This window comes from Heterodontus francisci, chromosome 39, assembly GCF_036365525.1.
Source record: "Heterodontus francisci isolate sHetFra1 chromosome 39, sHetFra1.hap1, whole genome shotgun sequence".
NCBI lineage: Eukaryota > Metazoa > Chordata > Chondrichthyes > Heterodontiformes > Heterodontidae > Heterodontus > Heterodontus francisci.
The window spans coordinates 41,342,406-41,350,601 of NC_090409.1; positions in this window are offsets into that span (position 1 = coordinate 41,342,406).

Consider the following 8,196-nt stretch of genomic DNA (forward strand, 5'->3'; position numbering starts at 1 on the left):
GACCCTCCGACAGTGCGGCACTCCTTCAGTACTGAATCTCCGACAGTGCGGCACTCCCTCAGTACTGACCCTCTGACAGTGCAGCGCGCCCTCAGTACTGACCCTCCGACAGTGCAGCATTCCCTCAGTACTGACCCTCTGACATGCAGCGTTCCCTCAGTACTGACACTCCGACAGTGCAGCCCTACCTCAGTACTGACCCTCCGACAGTGCAGCACTCCCTCAGTACTGACCCTCTGACAGTGCGACACTCCCTCAGTACTGACCCTCTGACAGTGCGACACTCCCTCAGTACTGACCCTCCGACAGTACAGCACTCCCTCAGTACTGACCCTCTGACAGTGCGGCACTCCCTCAGTACTGACCCTGCAACAGTGCAGCAATCTCTCAGTACTGACCCTCCGACAGTGCAGCATTCCCTCAGTACTGACCCTCCGACAGTGCAGCACTCCCTCAGTACTGATCCCCCGACAATGCAGCATTCCCTCAGTACTGACCCTCCGACAGTGCAGCACTCCCTCAGTACTGACCCCCCGACAATGCAGCATTCCCTCAGTACTGACCCTCCGACAGTGCAGCACTCCCTCAGTACTGACCCCCCGACAATGCAGCACTCCCTCAGTACTGACCCTCTGGCAGTGCAGCACTCCCTCAGTACTGACCCTCCGACAGTGCAGCACTCCCTCAGTACTGACACACGGCATTTTCAGCCTGGAATATGGGCTCGGGTTTTTCAGTAGGTTTAGTTTCAGGTAGGAGGTCGGTGGGTTTCCGAATGTTTGTAATTTTTATTCAGCAATCAAACTTCCTTTCATATCACATCTGCTGTTATAATGTTTCTGCACTGCAAAAATTTGATTTATTCTGTCTCCTCATCAATCCTACCGATCATTCTCTATTCCTCCAGCCTGGCCATAAGGACCTTTCCCCCTCCTCCTTCTCCCCTGGGAGTGAGTTACAGACTGAAATCTAATCGAGGGGTTCGGGGGGTTTATATATAGAATAACAGATACCCGGGAGTGAGTTACAGACTGGAATCTAATCGAGGGGTTCAGGGGGTTTATATATAGAATAACAGATACCCGGGAGTGAGTTACAGACTGGAATCTAATCGAGGGGTTCAGGGGGTTTATATATAGAATAACAGATACCCGGGAGTCAGTTACAGACTGGAATCTAATCGAGGGGTTCGGGGGGGTTTATATATAGAATAACAGATACCCGGGAGTGAGTTACAGACTGGAATCTAATCGAGGGGTTCGGGGGGTTTACATATAGAATAACAGATACCCGGGAGTGAGTTACAGACTGGAATCTAATCGAGGGGTTCGGGGGGTTTACATATAGAATAACAGATACCCGGGAGTGAGTTACAGACTGGAATCTAATCGAGGGGTTCGGGGGGTTTACATATAGAATAACAGATACCCGGGAGTGAGTTACAGACTGGAATCTAATCGAGGGGTTCGGGGGGTTTACATATAGAATAACAGATACCCGGGAGTGAGTTACAGACTGGAATCTAATCGAGGGGTTCGGGGGGTTTACATATAGAATAACAGATACCCGGGAGTGAGTTACAGACTGGAATCTAATCGAGGGGTTCGGGGGGTTTACATATAGAATAACAGATATCCGGGAGTGAGTTACAGACTGGAATCTAATCGAGGGGTTCGGTGGGGTTTATATATAGAATAACAGATACCCGGGAGTGAGTTACAGACTGGAATCTAATCGAGGGGTTCGGGGGGTTTATATATAGAATAACAGATACCCGGGAGTGAGTTACAGACTGGAATCTAATCGAGGGGTTCGGGGTGTTTATATATAGAATAACAGATACCCGGGAGTGAGTTACAGACTGGAATCTAATCGAGGGGTTCGGGGGGTTTATATATAGAATAACAGATACCCGGGAGTGAGTTACAGACTGGAATCTAATCGAGGGGTTCGGGGGGTGTTTATATATAGAATAACAGATACCCGGGAGTGAGTTACAGACTGGAATCTAAACGAGGGGTTCGGGGGGGGTTTATATATAGAATAACAGATACCCGGGAGTGAGTTACAGACTGGAATCTAATCGAGGGGTTCGGGGTGGGATTATTTATGGAATAAAAGATACCCGGGAGTGAGTAACAGACTGGAATCCAATCGAGGGGTTCGGGAGGTTGAGATATAGAATAACAGATACCCGGGAGTGAGTTACAGACTGGAATCTAATCGAGGGGTTCGGGGGGTTTATACATAGAATAACAGATACCCGGGAGTGAGTTTCAGACTGGAATCTAATCGAGGGGTTCGGGCGGTTTATATATAGAATAACAGATACCCGGGAGTGAGTTACAGACCTGAATCTAATCGAAGGGCTCATGGGGTTTACATATAGAATAACAGATACCCGGGAGTGAGTTACTGACTGGAATCTAATCGAGGGGTTCGGGGGGGTTTATATATAGAATAACAGATACCCGGGAGTGAGTTACAGACTGGAATCTAATCGAGGGGTACGGGGGGGGTTTATATATAGAATAACAGATACCCGGGAGTGAGTTACAGACTGGAATCTAAACGAGGGGTTCGGGGGGGGTTTATATATAGAATAACAGATACCCGGGAGTGAGTTACAGACTGGAATCTAATCGAGGGGCGCGGGGGGGGTTTATATATAGAATAACAGATACCCGGGAGTGACTTATAGACTGGAATCTAAACGAGGGGTTCGGGGGGGGTGGGGTTTATGTACAGAATAACAGATACCCGGGAGTGAGTTACAGACTGGAATCTAATCGAGGGGTTCGCGGGGTTTATATATAGAATAACAGATACCCGGGTGTGTGTTACAGACTGTAATCTAATTGAGGGGTTCGGGGGGTTTATATACAAAATAACAGATACCCGGGAGTGAGTTACAGACCTGAATCTAATCGAGGGGTTCGGGGGGTTTATATATAGAATAACAGATACCCGGGAGTGAGTTACAGACTGGAATATCATCGAGGGGCTCGGGGGCTTTATATATAGAATAACAGATACCTGGGAGTGAGTTACAGACCTGAATCTAATCGAGGGGTTCGGGGGGGTTTATATATAGAATAACAGATGCCCGGGAGTGAGTTACAGAGTGGAATCTAATCAAGGGGTTCGGGTGGTTTATATATAGAATAACAAATACCCGGGAGTGAGTTACAGACTGGAATCTAATCGATGGGTTCGGGGGTTTATATATAGAATAACAGATACCCGGGAGTGAGTTACAGACTGGAATCTAATCGAGGGGTTCGGGGGGGTTTATATATAAAATAACAGATACCCGGGAGTGAGTTACAGACTGGAATCTAATCGAGGGGTTCAGGGGGTTTATATATAGAATAACAGATACCCGGGAGTGAGTTACAGACTGGAATCTAATCGAGGGGTTCAGGGGGTTTATATATAGAATAACAGATACCCGGGAGTGAGTTACTGACTGGAATCTAATCGAGGGGTTCGGGGGGTTTATATATAGAATAACAGATACCCGGGAGTGAGTTACAGACTGGAATCTAATCGAGGGGTTCGGGTGGTTTATATATAGAATAGCAGATACCCGGGAGTGAGTTACAGACTGGAATCTAATCGAGGGGTTCGGGGGGTTTATATATAGAATAACAGATACCCGGGAGTGAGTTACAGACTGGAATCTAATCGAGGGGTTCGGGGGGTTTATATATAAAATAACTGATACCCGGGAGTGAGTTACAGACTGGAATCTAATCGAGGGGTTCAGGGGGTTTATATATAGAATAACAGATACCCGGGAGTGAGTTACAGACTGGAATCTAATCGAGGGGTTCGGGGGGTTTATATATAGAATAACAGATACCCGGGAGTGAGTTACAGACTGGAATCTAATCGAGGGGTTCGGGGGGTTTATATATAGAATAACAGATACCCGGGAGTGAGTTACAGACTGGAATCTAATCGAGGGGTTCGGGGGGTTTATATATAGAATAACAGATACCCGGGAGTGAGTTACAGACTGGAATCTAATCGAGGGGTTCAGGGGGTTTATATATAGAATAACAGATTCCCGGGAGTGAGTTACAGACTGGAATCTAATCGAGGGGTTCGGGGGGGTTTATATATAGAATAACAGATACCCGGGAGTGAGTTACAGACTGGAATCTAATCGAGGGTTTCGGGGGGTTTATATATAGAATAACAGATACCCGGGAGTGAGTTACTGACTGGAATCTAATCGAGGGGTTCGGGGTGGGTTTATATATAGAATAACAGACACCCGGGAGTGAGTTACAGACTGGAATCTAATCGAGGGGTTCGGGGACGGTTTATATATAGAATAACAGATACCTGGGAGTGAGTTACAGACTGGAATCTAATCGACGGGTTCGGGGGGGTGGGTTTATCTATAGAATAACAGATACCCGGGAGTGAGTTACAGACTGGAATCTAATCGAGGGGTTCGGGGGGGGGGGGGGTTTATATATAGAATAACAGATACCTGGGAGTGAGTTACTGACTGGAATCTAATCGAGGGGTCCGGGGTGGGTTTATATATAGAATAACGGACACCCGGGAGTGAGTTACAGACTGGAATCTAATCGAGGGGTTCGGGGACGGTTTATATATAGAATAACAGATACCTGGGAGTGAGTTACAGACTGGAATCTAATCGACGGGTTCGGGGGGGTGGGTTTATCTATAGAATAACAGATACCCGGGAGTGAGTTACAGACTGGAATCTAATCGAGGGGTTCGGGGGGGGGGGGTTTATATATAGAATAACAGATACCTGGGAGTGAGTTACTGACTGGAATCTAATCGAGGGGTCCGGGGTGGGTTTATATATAGAATAACAGACACCCGGGAGTGAGTTACAGACTGGAATCTAATCGAGGGGTTCGGGGACGGTTTATATATAGAATAACAGATACCTGGGAGTGAGTTACAGACTGGAATCTAATCGACGGGTTCGGGGGGGTGGGTTTATCTATAGAATAACAGATACCCGGGAGTGAGTTACAGACTGGAATCTAATCGAGGGGTTCGGGGGGGGGGGGTTTATATATAGAATAACAGATACCTGGGAGTGAGTTACAGACTGGAATCTAATCGACGGGTTCGGGGGGGTGGGTTTATCTATAGAATAACAGATACCCGGGAGTGAGTTACAGACTGGAATCTAATCGAGGGGTTCGGGGGGGGGGGGTTTATATATAGAATAACAGATACCTGGGAGTGAGTTACAGACTGGAATCTAATCGAGGGGTTCGGGGGGTTTATATATAGAATAACAGATACCCGGGAGTGAGTTACAGACTGGAATCTAATCGAGGGGTTCGGGGGGTTTATATATAGAATAACAGATACCCGGGAGTGAGTTACAGACTGGAATCTAATCGAGGGGTTCGGGGTGGGTTTATATATAGAATAACAGATACCCGGGAGTGAGTTACTGACTGGAATCTAATCGAGGGGTCCGGGGTGGGTTTATATATAGAATAACAGACACCCGGGAGTGAGTTACAGACTGGAATCTAATCGAGGGGTTCGGGGACGGTTTATATATAGAATAACAGATACCTGGGAGTGAGTTACAGACTGGAATCTAATCGAGGGGTTCGGGTGGTTTATCTATAGAATAACAGATACCCGGGAGTGAGTTACAGACTGGAATCTAATCGAGGGGTTCGGGGACGGTTTATATATAGAATAACAGATACCCGGGAGTGAGTTACAGACTGGAATCTAATCGAGGGGTACGGGGAGGTTTACATATTGAATAACAGATACTCGGGAGTGAGTTACAGACTGGAATCTAATCGAGGGGTTCGGGGGGTTTATATATAGTATAACAGATACCTAGGAGTGAGTTACAGACTGGAATCTAATCGAGGGGTTCGGGGGGATGGGTTTATATATAGAATAACAGATACCCGGGAGTAAGTTACAGACTGGAATCTAATCGAAGGGTTCGGGGGGTTTATATATAGAATAACAGATACCCGGGAGTGAGTTTCAGACTGGAATCTAATCGAGGGGTTCGGGGGGTTTATATATAGAATAACAGATACTCGGGAGTGAGTTACAGACTGGAACTTAATCGAGGGGTTCAGGTTGTTTATATATAGAATAACAGATACCCGGGTGTGTGTTACAGACTGTAATCTAATTGAGGGGTTCGGGGGGTTTATATACAAAATAACAGATACCCGGGAGTGAGTTACAGACCTGAATCTAATCGAGGGGTTCGGGGGGTTTATATATAGAATAACAGATACCTGGGAGTGAGTTACAGACTGGAATATCATCGAGGGGTTCGGGGGCTTTATATATAGAATAACAGATACCTGGGAGTGAGTTACAGACCTGAATCTAATCGAGGGGTTCGGGGGGTTTATATATAGAATAACAGATACCTGGGAGTGAGTTACAGACCTGAATCTAATCGAGGGGTTCGGGGGGGTTTATATATAGAATAACAGATACCGGGGAGTGAGTTACAGACTGGAATCTAATCGAGGGGTTCGGTGGTTTATGTATAGAATAACAGATACCCGGGAGTGAGTTACAGACTGGAATCTAATCGAGGGGTTCGGGGGGTTTATATATAGAATAACAGATACGCAGGAGTGAGTTACAGACTGGAATCTAATCGATGGGTTCGGGGGTTTATATATAGAATAACAGATACCCGGGAGTGAGTTACAGACTGGAATCTAATCGAGGGGTTCGGGAGATTTATATATAAAATAACAGATACCCGGGAGTGAGTTACAGACTGGAATCTAATCGAGGGGTTCGGGGGGTTTATATATAGAATAACAGATACCCGGGAGTGAGTTACAGACTGGAATCTAATCGAAGGGTTCGGGGGGTTTATATATAGAATAACATATACCCGGGAGTGAGTGACAGACTGGAATATAATCGACGGGTTCGGGGGGGTGGGTTTATCTACAGAATAACAGATACCCGGGAGTGAGTTACAGACTGGAATCTAATCGAGGGGTACGGGGAGGTTTATATCTAGAATAACAGATACCCGGGAGTGAGTTACAGACTGGAATCTAATCGAGGGGTTCGGGGGGTTTATATATAGTATAACAGATACCTGGGAGTGAGTTACAGACTGGAATCTAATCGAGGGGTTCGCGGAGTTTATATATAGAATAACAGATACCTGGGAGTGAGTTACAGACTGGAATCTAATCGAGGGGTTCGGGGGGTTTATATGTAGAAAAACAGATACCCGGGAGTAAGTTACAGACTGGAATCTAATCGAAGGGTTCGGGGGGTTTATATATAGAATAACAGATACCCGGGAGTGAGTTACAGATTGGAATCTAATCGAGGGGTTCGGGGGGTTTATAGATAGAATAACAGATACCTGGGAGTGAGTTACAGACTGGAATCTAATCGAAGGGTTCGGGGGGTTTATATATAGAAAGACAGATACCCGGGAGTGAGTTACAGACTGGAATCTAATCGAAGGGTTCTGGGGGTTTATATATAGAAAGACAGATACCCGGGAGTGAGTTACAGACTGGAATCTAATCGAGGGGTACAGGGAGGTTTATATATAGAATAACAGATACCCGGGAGTGAGTTACAGACTGGAATCTAATCGAGGGGTTCGGGGATTTTATATATAGTAGAACAGATACCTGGGAGTGAGTTACAGACTGGAATCTAATCGAGGGGTTCGGGGGGTTTATATATAGAATAACAGATACCTGGGAGTGAGTTACAGACTGGAATCTAATCGAGGGGTTCGGGGGGTTTATATATAGTATAACAGATACCTGGGAGTGAGTTACAGACTGGAATCTAATCGAGGGGTTCGGGGGGTTTATATATAGAATAACAGATACCTGGGAGTGAGTTACAGACTGTAATCTAATCGAGGGGTTCGGGGGGTTTATATATAGTATAACAGATACCTGGGAGTGAGTTACAGACTGGAATCTAATCGAGGGGTTCGGGGGGTTTATATATAGAATAACAGATACCTGGGAGTGAGTTACAGACTGTAATCTAATCGAGGGGTTCGGGGGGTTTATATATAGTATAACAGATACCTGGGAGTGAGTTACAGACTGGACTATCATCGATGGGATCGGGGGCACAATAAAATTATCGGATTCGAAAACTTTTTCAGCTGCTCCTTTGAATTTTATAGAGAATAGCAGC